This window comes from Anser anser (genome assembly GCF_964211835.1).
Source record: "Anser anser genome assembly, chromosome: 4".
Taxonomy (NCBI): domain Eukaryota; kingdom Metazoa; phylum Chordata; class Aves; order Anseriformes; family Anatidae; genus Anser; species Anser anser.
Window position 1 is genome coordinate 39996514 of NC_139724.1, and position 13052 is coordinate 40009565.

Sequence of the window (13052 nt, forward strand, 5' to 3'; positions counted from 1 at the left end):
ATATTTTAGAGTAGTAATTACTACTTTGATTATCTAATAAGAATGCTTCCTGTAGTCTTCAAAGAAAGTAAAGCTATTGAAACTGTTTAATTCAATGAACTGGATTTAACCTGATCTCATTCAAGTGACACTGTTTGCAGATGATTAAGTACTCTGGGAAAAAAATAAACATGATTTGCATAAGAAAAGGAAATCTAAGATGCTTCCAAAGTTCAGAAACTGGATTTGATTCATAGAACTTTTGAGGCAAGAAGAGACTATCTAATCTGACCTGTTGTATGACTAATACAAGATGTGATCTGTATGCAGATCCTTTTTCTGATTCAACAAGCTTATATTCAGACGTGCCTTTAGACATGTAAACTTTAACTATGTTGAATTCCTAAGTCTGAAAAAATGTATCTTGAATTTCCAAAGGGAATGTTATTTCTAGGAGATTCTGGCATTACTATTAGTCATTTTGGATAGAAATCCTGCAATATAAACTTCTGGTAATTTTGTCTGCTTTTCTGTCACAGGCTACAGATGTATCAGTAGTAAAGATGAAAAAAAAATGCAAATTATTCTTTCAAATGTTTCCAGACATCATAATTCCTGTAAATTCTTTCATACTGCATCTGACAGTGAAACTACTTTCTAAAATGAAACTCCACTACTTGAGTATGACTATAATAATTTAGTTCCTAATGTATTTTCAGACCTCATTCAGGCCCTTCAGTCTGACAATGCCACATCTTGATGTCCAACATTAAATGACAATAACTTCACATTATTTAGCTTTCTACTGCTGCACAATGTAAGAGGTTATAGGCTGTTTCCTCGAACAAATGGCTTTTTTCAAATCTGATATAATTTCACTGTCATCATTTTTAGACATTAGCCTTACATTCTCCAGGAGTGGGATGTCTAACCACCAGAAAAAGACAGACACGAATCATTACTAATAGGACAAAGATTTTTGTTTGCAACTGTATCTGATTTTGTCTTGTCATTGCAACAAGACACGCCACTTTTCTCTTACCACCTTCATTCACTTCTACTTTTTCCTCTAAACTGGTAGTTTCTGCTTGCTAGTGCGTGGTTTTGTTTTGCCTCGGGAGAACAGCAACAAAAAGGCAAAACCAAAATCTTGTAAAGTATCATTACTCTTGCTCCTATTGTGATACGTTAGTGCCCAACTGAAACAAAGCAACAACTACCTCTCTTCCAATATCTCATCTTTCAGATATTTAAAAAGGAATATATTTCAGACCTTAGACATTATCTGGATACTGCTGGTAGCACTGCCATGGAACAATCCACTACCAGAGACATAGCACTATTTCAGCTCTTTTGAATCCAATCAACGGATATGCCCAACAGCACAGTTTCCCTAGGGACAGGATTTTCACTAATGAGCAGATACATTGGTGTGATGCTGCGTCCCTTTTTTTCTGGGCCTCTGTTGCAGAGAACACAAGAAAAAATGGACAGATCTGTGATATCCTTAAGTCCCAGCAATTCCTATTTGCCAATAAGCAGCACTAGGGCAATAAGCTTTAATTTTCTCTAAATTGTGAAGCAAATCAGACTGGTCAATGGCCAATTTTAGAACAAGAGGAGTGTGACAGTAGCTAAAAGCTAGCTGGCTCCACCATAGTACGTTGCACTGTGCTAAACCTGCACTGTGCTAAATCGGAAGACTTGGTGTGCAGCTATAAAAGTGAACCAAATGTTTTAAAGTTTCCACTAAGACATAATACATAAGAAAAAAAAATCAGTATTAACTAAACAGAAAGACCCCCAAGCTCTATTAGAAGGTTAAATGCAACTGATACATTCTAATAATTTAAAATGTTATCTACGGTGCTTCTGACTTTTACACATTATTTGTCTATGGTTTTAGGAGGTTAGGAGTAAAAAGATACCAAAATTAACTCTAATTCACTGTGGAAAGTCTTGCTGGAAGATGAGTGGGTGAGAAACAATTGACTTATTACAGAGCTTGAAAGAGGGAAAGCTTGTCATTATTACTAGGTTGCCAAAGTTTGTGGACTCACCAGTGTCTACAGGCAATCAATTCTGATCCAATTTAAACCAAATTCATTTCAATATAAAGTTATTTCTTCCTCATATAAACTAAATAAACAGAATCTTGAACTAAATTAGCAAAAGTGTTCATATAGGGAGTCACAGTTTTAACCAAATAAAGTCTGAAATTATTATCAACAAAAGCAATGCAGCCCATGTGAAATCAAGCAATAACAGTACGCTGATGAATAGTGATATTCAATGCTGTATAGGCAGAGACTTATTTGATCAGCCTGCATTCGATCTAATGTATTTTCAAATATGTGATAGAAGACCTAAATGCTACCCCTTTCTTCTCTGAAGCAGGTTTGCAAAACTCATTGACATTGATAAGGACAGCAGTAGGCCTTTGCTATTGATTACTTCTGCCTATACATGTCCACAGGCAAGCTCCCAGTAACCTAATGCAAACCTGGCTTCTGAGACTAACTGGCTAAATAATGGATGAACTGTGACACACACACAGTGTTTATCCACAGTGATACCTCTGAAATTTCATCTGTAACTGAATTAGGCTGTTAAAGTCTAATTGCATTAGGGGTGACTATTGCTTATTGGGCTGAATTCTTACAAAGGTTGTCAATCCAGTCCTCGCTCTCCTGCTCTGGATTTCATCATATATCAAGGCTTGCAACCTCCAGGAAATCAACACAGACGATGGAATGGCGCAGTATTGTCCTCTCATTACCGAATTTCCATCCCAGATGGCTTGGCAGTAACACGTCTCTGGGTCCTGCTGTCAGATAGGAGCTTCATTTGAATTACTTCCATTCCAGGCTCCTGGACACCTTCCTGACCTTCTTGCCTACACATAATGTCTTCTCCAGACTTATGTTCTCACTATACTTCACCCCACTGAAGCATAATGGGGACAGCTGTCTTCACCATTAATGCGACAGGATGAACAGATGCAGGTGAAAGAGCCACTTGCTGTATGACTAGTAGTCTAAGTTCAAAACAGAGACACAGAAATTACAGTATGCTCCAATATGTGGTAGATGCTCACAGCAGTTACTTCTCATGCCCTTAGGTCTTTGTGAGTAAATCTACATTAGAGTGCATCAAGCCAATTGTTCTCATTGCTAAGCATGACTTTCTTGGTGCTTTAATTAATTCACCCACAGCATGAGCACCACTGTGTTTGAAGCACACTCATTCTTGAAGAGCTTGGGCAGATAATTACTATCATGAAATAAAGACTAATGGACTGATAGAAAGAGCGGATTAGAAAAATGCAGGAAAACAGAGGTACAATTTTAGCGAGACCAGCACATTTAGCTTGAACTCCTTCTGGCAGAAGCAATCCCTACAAAAAAGGGTGTGTGTGTGTGTGCATTTTATATATACACATATATATAAATAAAATTATCTTCATTTCCCTCAGTCTCCCAAAGGCTTTCTGGGTTGAAAATATCTCTTTTTAGTTTTAAGTTTCACCTGGAGTTGTATTTCAAAAATGCCTAGTCATATTTTTATTTGTTGGCTTAAAAACACTTGGGGCAGAAGGAAAAAGAAAAAACATAGTTTTCATTTGCCTTTGTTCTTGAAAAGTTGGTTTATGTACTCCATGCAGCAAGATGAAAACGAAAAAAAAAGGAAAAATTAAATCACAGCAATAAAATATGTAGGCATTTCTCTGACTTGCCCAATAAATGTGTTATTCCAGATAAATGGGAAATGTGTACAGCCTGTTAGAATACTTCTTAAATATGAATGGTTTTTGTTTGTTTTTCCCCCTTCTCTCTGAAATCTTCTATAGCAGGACACAGCCTTCATACTAGTTTTTTGTGACATATCTGCAAGCCTTTTGCTTCTCTGAATTTCAGTTTTTTTCTGAAGTCAGGCCACAGGAATGCAAGTTTTCTTGTGATGCTTTTTTCATACGTTAGGAATGTGATCACACTTGTAATTCATACAACTAGTATGTTTTGGGGTGCACTTTTCAAATAGAAAGATAAGGTTAATACAGCACTGCATTTACAAAAAAAAAAAGTCCATTCATACACTTAGCACAAAAGTTGTTGGTTGAAGCCAAACAGAAATTTATGCACATTCAGTTAAAGATTTTAGTCAAAACTTTAATGCAGAACAAAGCTACTCATAAAAACTGAAAAAGTCAAAATAAACCTGAATTAGATAAATAATAGAGACCATTATCAAGAAACACAACCATAAGATATATTAACATTTTAACTCACAGCATTATTTCAGTCAAATCTCTGTATTTAGACTCAACAGTAGAAAGCTGTGAAAAAAACAAATGACACCTTTGATCTCAGATTCAGATCAAGCACTTGCATGCTGTACATCTTAAACATCTAGTAACTATCAAACATCTAACAAAAATGTAACTAATATCTAACATCTAATATAAACATCTAAACATATAACTGACAGACAGACATCTAATAGCAATATAACTATAGGTAATAACTATCAAAATATTCAAAAGGTATCATCTACTTATTCTATGACTACCTGATGTTTTCCACTTTGTACAGAAAAATATTTACTGAATGTATGACAAGCTGATTGCAGGCCAGCTAGTGGGACCTCATCTGGAATGTGCTAATTGGAAGGGAATGTGTATACAAGTGTCCCAAAACCCAGATGATTGCCCTGATCAGCAGGCTATGTAATTAGGGCTCTATTTCTGGGTTTTCATAATAATTTGGAACTTAGTGGTGCAGTGTTCTCTCCAATAAAGAACAAAAATTAATGTGGAAAATATTATATTACATGTGGAATTCTTGTTTTCCAGCCAAATCTATCTACATTTGCTTTACTGTTGTTAGCAAAACCTTTACTTCCCTTGAAAAACACTCCTCCTTCACTTTGAAGCAGTTAGGGTAACATTTTCACACTCAGCAATATCCTATATAAATCCAGAAATTAACTGGAGAATGAAAAAGAAAAGAGAAAGAGAGAGAGAGGAGAGAAGAGAGAGGAGAGAGAAGAGACACAAACAAACCAAAGCTATTGTGAGGTTTTTAAGGCACATCTCATAGAAGAAAATCCATACAAAAGGGAATAAACAAACCTTTCAGTGTAGTGGATCCTTAAAAGGTTTGCCACCTCTGTTTCACATTGACAAACTCATATGGGTCTCTTTCCTGTGTTCAGTGCTACAGCAAAATCCCAAATAAATTTCTAATTTAAGGAAGAGCTAGTGTCGGCTGCCAATCAACACAAGTTCTGCTTTACCATCTATCCAATTTATTCTCTAATAGAGCCACAGCTGTAGTTTTCCTGCTTGCTTTATTTTGTATGATGCTGTTGCAACTTGGTTTTACGCACTTCTTTACAATCCTCTCTAAAGCTGTTGCAGTCTGTTCACATACTGCAGAGCACACATGCAATACCATGGGTTCTGTTGGTGTTCCAGAGCTATTTGTTACTGTCATCATTTCAACGCTCTGTGCTGTTACTCCAGGCTGCCAAGTATTGTTTTTCATGTGCATAAATTTTATGCACAAAGACACCTTCCATTTTTATTTAATAAAATGACTATAATAATAATACCTTACATTTATATAATCCCCTTTCATCCAAGGGTCTAAAAATACTTTATGAACATTTTAAACTTGGATATAATGCTACAGATTGTTCTACATGCCACTGAAAAACAACTATTTTTAGCATGCAACATATCTGCTTAACAGCGCAGAGCAGCACTGCACCATTTTGAACGTCTGTATGACTACGTCTGTTAGACAAAACAGCACCACAATCATCCAAGTGCAGAAGCACAGAAGGGTGACATTAGGAGGGAACAATATGGATCAATTTGCTGCTCATATGGGTAAATTTAAAGGGAAGTCAGAGGCACTGACTTGACAAACAAGAAAAACCATCCAAGGTCTGTGGAAGAAGCAGATGAGTTGCTTAGCAAAATAAAAGAAAAAAAAAGTTAAAACCATTTTTCTATTCATTTCTATTCACTTCCATGGTCAAACTAACCTAACAGTTTAGGGTAAGCATACCGCTTCCTACTTTCACATAACCAGGCTCATCCCTTAGACATACTTTGATTTAGACGTTGAATCAATTCAACAATGACACAACCCGGGTATCACTATTTCTCAAGAAGTTCTGTAGTCAAGACCAGAAAGTGAAATGATAAGAGAAGAGAAGACGTCATATTATTTCCACAACAGATATTAAAACTCCATGCAGTAAAGTCAAGATTGTCTATGCTCCTCATCATCTACAGTTATAATATGAGCTATTTCTTGTGAGTGTCTGTGGTTCAAAGAAAGGACTCTGATTGCTACCTGTACAGTGCCACACTGTGCCCTTGAAGACGAAATGGGAAAGCAGCAATACTTTGTAAGTTTAATCGTAAAATTAATTTATGATGCTTAATACCTAAACTCCTCTCAACCTAACAAGTAGAGAAAAAAAGAGGTACTTTTCTAAATGTGTGTCCAAAAAGAACGCTCAGAGTTCTATATATACATCAAGGGCATCACATGACACTAAGTTTGTCTGAATCTGTTTTTGTTGGAAAAGGCTGTTATAATATTGGCCCTGTTCTTATCTCTTGAAGACAGTAGCCCAAATTCTTCCCTGTTACACAAGTCCAATCTCACATTGATTTCAATGGGTTTCAGTGGAATAACTGAAAACATAATTTGGCCCCTAATCTCTGACTTTATCATATAACTAGTAAGTGCTTGGCTGAGATTAGATTTACAGATAGCCCAGGGGGATAATTCAAGGACTCAAGAACCTTTGCAGATGCCAAAGTCTTCTGCCTTTGGGGAAAACGCAAAACAAAACAAAGTACATTTATAACACTATACTCCTTGAATGAAAGAAAACTTCACTAACACGCTAAATAGTGTTTCTCACCCTCCTTCAGTAAGAAAAGTAAGAGGGAATATTTATGTTCTAGAAAATAACTCAGCATTTCCTTTTCTAATGTTTTATTTTAAAAATTTATATGCAATTATGCTTGACTGTGTTAATGAAGTGAATCCTTTTGATTTTTTTTTTTTTTACCCCTATGAATAATATAATTGAAAAGAGCAAGTACTTTCATATGCATTTGTCTACAATGGTTTTCTTTTGACTTCGAGTTAGTCGCCTAAATACCTGGGCCTAGCTTCTGTTACAAGCCACTCTGTGCTTCAAGTTAATCAATGAGATAAGTAATGAGACTTTTTGGAAGTTTGAGTTGTTGAGTACTAAAACACAAGGCAGACTCTTACAGCCCAGGGATCTTCAACATTTGCAGCGACTATAAATTTAAATTCTTTCTGATGATTGAGAAGGTGGCTTATATAGTAGCTTTTTTTTTCTCCACTTACCTGTCGTCTTTGTTGAACTGGACTCAGATTTTAAAGTTAACAAGACTCAATCCACAGGAGCAGAGGTCACTGAGTAGAAATTACTTAATTGGACTTCATAGCAATGCTGCTGCTTGCTGCTGACTTTGTGGAGACATGCATACCACTCTTAATACTTCTGGGAAAACAAACAAACAAACAAAAAAACAACCAAAGTCAAACACTTCTTAACTCTGAATTATTTAGTCATACACTACACTAGTTTATATTACTAAATACTATGAGGCCAGAAAACAACCTGTGATTTCTATTTAGCCTCAATGAACAGAATAAGAAAGAACATGGCTACATTTCCAGATTTTAGAATTATCTGCTGCAACTGCTAAGCTGAAAAACACATTCATGTAGTAAACCAACAAGGCCTTGCCCAAATAACCTAGAACCCTTAATGTAAAGGTAACTGGGAAATTAAATGCAGGTTCTTATTTTACAATCATTTTTCTAATAAAATTATATTTCAAGGCCAAAAGAAAGAGAAGACAATGAAAGCACAGGGTCAGTGAGATAAAATAGGTCCCAAGAGTAACAGATCACTCATGGCCACCCTTGCAAGCTTTTGTGTAGCGGTTATTAGTCTAAATTATATCCCTGGGGAAAAAAAATAAAAATAATAATCTACCCCAGACTTAGGTGGCAGTGGAAATGTACCTTATGAACAACATAATTGGAAGCTTTGATCCTGTAGAAGCCACAGCCCTGCTCATCTAACTGCTCTCCAGAGAAGGAAAGGACCAGGGCTCAAGGAAGAACCTGCCAGCAGAAGGCCTCATGCTCCCCCCACCTAATTCACCTCAGGCTATATACATCAGGCCTGATACACATTTAATTAGCAAGCAGCTGTGGCTGTTAGAAATGCTATGGACTAACTTGTTTGTTACTGCCCCTCTGCCAGAGGTTATCATCTTCTCAGGAGGATGTTTCAAAGCTGCTTTATAATTGAACAATTTAGTTTAAGCCCATCATCACTGGCAGCACAAGGTGGGCCCGCAGACTTTGCATTCAAGGTAATGCCCTGACTGCAGTGAAAACAGCAGCCCCCAGAGCAGTGACAAGATGACACTGGTAGAGTTTTCATGCACCATAAACACTGATGAAGCAAAAGTAAGTCAGCAACCTACAGATCCAGTAGTCTCTGTTGCCATCTGAGTTGTGCTATTGTAAGCCAAAAATGAAGACATACCACGTCCACCACTCTCCCTGCCACTCCCCTCTTCTCTTGACCCTTCCTTCTTTCTTCTCCAAGCTGAGATCTACACAGTTAGAACCAGCAATGGCTGTTAAATATCATGTAGAGAAGGGAATATTTCTGCATCACTCTTAATTTCCTCAGAAATCTCCTAGAAATGCAACAAAGATACCATCTACCCTATGTTAGGTCTTGATTCTTTTTTTTTTTTCCTCTGCTATGATTTCGAAAGTTTTCCCTAGCTAACTGGTTGAAAAGCATAATAAATCTACTTATTTTAAAATTGTGTGGTGCGGACTCTGAAAGCTATTACTAAAAAAACAACTTCCACAAAAATAAAGCCATTCCAACTTATCCCTGTATACAACATCAGACTTGCTGCACAATTACAGGGAACTATACTCTGCCAACACTGTTAAATTGAGGACCTCTCGTTTTCTGGCTCTGCTACTGTTGGACAGCTTAGGCTCCCACTGCTTTGCCTCCATCTGTGCTAACAACAGAATCCTTTTTGATTAAAATGTTGCTGAGTTATATTGTGAAAGCTCACTTGAACTGTGCACTTTCCTCACTTTGCAATGTTTCCCCCCATTTGGATGCAAGATATAAGCGTTTGATAGCTACACCTCTAGCCTGATGTATTTCAGTGAAAGGAAATGAACTAGGTCTTCTAGTTAACATGCAGTTTTTCAAGGAAGAGGAAACTTGAACTGTGGCATAGTGTGTACATGTATGTGCATATATGTTTTTGTTGTTGTTTATTGTTTTAGTAAGGTAGATTAGTTAACAAACAGGTCTGAAAGAATGTCTGGAAGAAATGCAAATAGGAAATATCCACACATGAGGAAAGAAAGAACTTTCTGAAATAAAATGAAGTCACACTGAAGATCTGCTTAAATGAGATGCAAAAGGACCAATAATCAAGTAGAAATTGAGGTTCAAAACATTGAAATGACTATGTTTCATGAAGAAATCTCAGGATACTTTGGTCTTCATACAAATCATACTTTAAAATAAATAAATAAATAAGGTAAGAAATCTATAACATAAATCAAGAGTTGTTTTCCTGGGTTCTCAGTGAGACTGGCCACTGCACGGTCATTTGACTTTTGAAGGGAAATATGCATTCTGCAAAGCCACATTTCACTATGTTTCACAGCAGGTAAAGAACAAAACAAAAAAAAAAAACCACCAAAACAGCACCTTTATATCATAGCGCAGACTACAAGGTCTGTTTCCCAATTAAAGGAAGAAGGATAAAAATGTAACATATTGAAGTAGGGATTAATAAGGAAATTACCAAAGGAAATTAAGACAAATTAGTAATTAATTAGACTGTAATTAGGAGATAATTAAGTAAATTAAGGAATTCAGGATGCACATTTTATGTTCTACCTAAAACAATAGTTCTAGTTCAACATCTAATGTCATTAAACAGTTTTCTAATTCTCAGTGCCACATCTCAGTTTTTGAAGTGTCAAAGTTTGTATTTTCATGGTCGCCTTAAGTCTAAAAAAATATCTGTTTTAGGAAACAGTGGAATCAAAGGAAAAGTTTAATTGATTTTTTTTGTTGTCGTTGTTTGTTTTTCAAAACTGTTGAAAGTTTTGGGAATAATGCACTTCCTGCACTGAAACAAGATCAAGTTTGAGCCCTGGCTCAAAGTCCCTTTTGTAAGTTGAACAATAATTTGATGTTTTTATCAATCTCACTGAAAGCAGAAAATACTAATGCATGAGATGGAGATAAACAACAAAAAACATAAACACATTAGGACTCCTGACATTTTCAAAGATCAGAACATGCTCACGCTTGAATTATATTTGGTGGACAGACTCAGACTAGTCCTTACTTTAACTAACCTGCCTCTACCCATACTTTCAGGAAGCGTTACTTAACAGGTTGACACAAAGTGTGTTAAGAAGGTTTCAAAGGTATTGCAAAAACAAAAGTACTTTTCTCTCTCACACTAATGCCCGAACATTTACTAATAAAAGAAGCAAGATGCTGTTTGTTTTCACTAGTCTCCAGAGTTTCAGTGCCACTCAGATCTTACATTTACTTCATATATGCATTATTTAGTACCATACAGTTCAACCCAGGCTCAGCTAAAACAGGCATTACATACAGTTCAGAGCTTGTGTGTATAACTTAATCACTCTTTTATATCAAGTTCTTACCCTTTTGTAAAATACAATCCTCTGTCCATAGAGGGGGGAAGTCTGTTTGTTACAACTGCATGACATTGTACTTCAGCTATTACAAAGCAATCCATTTTCCAACACGCTTAACAGGAGTAGACTTAGGATTCAAATTATTGGGCTTAAATTAGCCTCTCTGCCTATTATTCCCATCTGATATGAATTCTTCTTAGAATGAAGCTACAGAACTAAAGCCTGATTAAAAATGAAAAACGAGCATAAACTACTTTCTCTATGATAAAATACCTTTTTCTTCAAAGAGTTTAAACTTGCAATTATGTTTGAAGACTGATGTCAGATAACTGCTGAGCCTCTGTTCAGGCAGTGAGAAATATCTTTATATTCAATACGTATTGCATGGATCTGTAGACCAGCACCACGAAAATTTCTCTGTTGCTGATAAAGTAGTTTATGGGATGTTTTTTTGTGCAATCCTTAGAAAGGAGTACCCAGCAATTTTCATTAAGAAAGGGATGCAAACATTTTCCATTTGTGCTTTAATTTTGTTTCCTCTCTTTCATCAGAAGTCTGAAGTTGATCAGAATATATATGATGCATAAATATAAATAATCTTTTGTTTACATGGTATTAATTACCTTGCTGGAAAATGCACTTGTCAAATAAATCTATATAGGAAGCATGGGAGTCAGCTACTAGAACATGATCATCTTCTAAATAAATATAACTATATAGCAATAAATAGCAGCTGTATGCAGTACAGTAGAATAGAAGGAGTAGAATAATATGTTCAATTGTAAATCACTGTGCATGGAAATTTAGGCAGGCATAATACAATTACCCAACGGAGGTCAAATGCAATTTCACAGGGTGAATAGCACACTATGACCATGTATCTGTTTAATTTTTTTTTAATTTCAGAATGATCCAGCCATTATTTAACATTTGGAAATATCTTTCATTTTTCATATGCTATTCCAATGAACACAATTAATTTAGTAGACAATTGCAATTTGCATAATTTTCATGAGGAACACTTCACTTAATGTTTGGAGTTTTTCATTCTGATCCCCCCACTTCAACTAAAACGGAAAGGACCCAAAGTGAACAGAGAATATTAATCATAACACTTCGCTGAGATCACCTGAAAACACTACCTATCATTATAACCTGAAATAGAAAAGTTTGCTGGTGAGACACAGTTCTACAAGATACAAATAACTGCAATATGACATTATATTTATTTTTCTAATTAAAAATATATCTATGAGGAAAAATTCAGAGATCTGCTTTGCCTATAAGTCTTTCGATCATACATACGAAAAAAAAAATCAAAAAGTTCCAGTTTTTAGCTTTCAAATCCATACCAACGACCTCAGCAGGAGTTCTGCTTTGAAATCAGTCTCAAGTGGTCTCACAAAAACAAAGATCTTGCTCTTTAAGACCTCCTTCATGCTTCATAACTATTACTTACCACTTGTATGCTTCATTTTTATTTACTGATATTCAGAGTTTTACTTTTCTTCCTTTCCTTAGAAATTTTGATTCTGTAGTACATACAAGAACAACAACAACAAAGCTATCAAAAAGGCCAGGCTCTTTGAAAATGTGAAATTTCATCACCATGTTGATTCAGAGCCAGAAGAACTCCAGTCAGAGGTGCTAGGTTCAGTTTTACCATTCAAATGCTGCTGCAAAAAAATCAACATTCAGGAAATATTTTTATTGCCTCACCGGCCAGATTCTCCACTAACTTTCAAAACTAACAAAAAAGAAAATCATCATTTTGTGATCAGACTGATTAACTTTTCTTTTAGAGGCCTTATATTCATATCTTAATCATGGTATCCAAAGGACACACTGAACACAAGTAACTATAACTTGCAAAACGTTATGCTTATCACAGAAAATGACACAAACGGTTCACCACTTTAAAAACCTTTACCCCTATCCACATAAATACAGTACTTCATTAACAAGACACTGGGTTGGATCAATGCTCTTCCTGACAGTTCTGCTACATACCTGTCTCATTTTGTTAGCTTAATGAACTTGTTCCTAGCGCAATCCCACAAGTACAGTGTATTGTCTGCTTTAAAAAAAATAATAAAAAAGATTAATCTGACACAGGTTTTTAAGTCACTCATCTATGCAATACTGAATGACTTTTTTTGGCCAGAAAACAGAAATGAGCAGCAGCATGAAGCAACTATTTACTGCTGCAATGCTCTTCCCTTGAGAGAACTGCAAACATTTTTAAAATACTTCTCAGTTTCATTAGTTTAA

The 13052-nt window shown here is 35.8% G+C and overlaps 1 protein-coding gene across 10 annotated transcripts in view; it reads right to left on the reverse strand.

Annotated features, from left to right (window-relative positions):
- The window catches only part of LOC310898179 (uncharacterized protein), a 467382-nt gene that overhangs the window by 262714 nt on the left and 191616 nt on the right, over positions 1–13052 (reverse strand). For 8 of the 10 annotated variants that reach the window (XR_014583048.1, XR_014583049.1, XR_014583050.1 and 5 more), the window contains one exon: positions 7383–7539. The gene's annotated coding sequence lies outside the window, so the exon portion shown is untranslated. Of the gene's footprint in view, positions 1–2641; positions 3017–4268; positions 4316–5110; positions 7357–7382; positions 7540–12791; positions 12859–13052 lie in introns of those variants that run through there. The other 2 variants (XR_014583057.1, XR_014583056.1) reach the window with 2 other exon arrangements.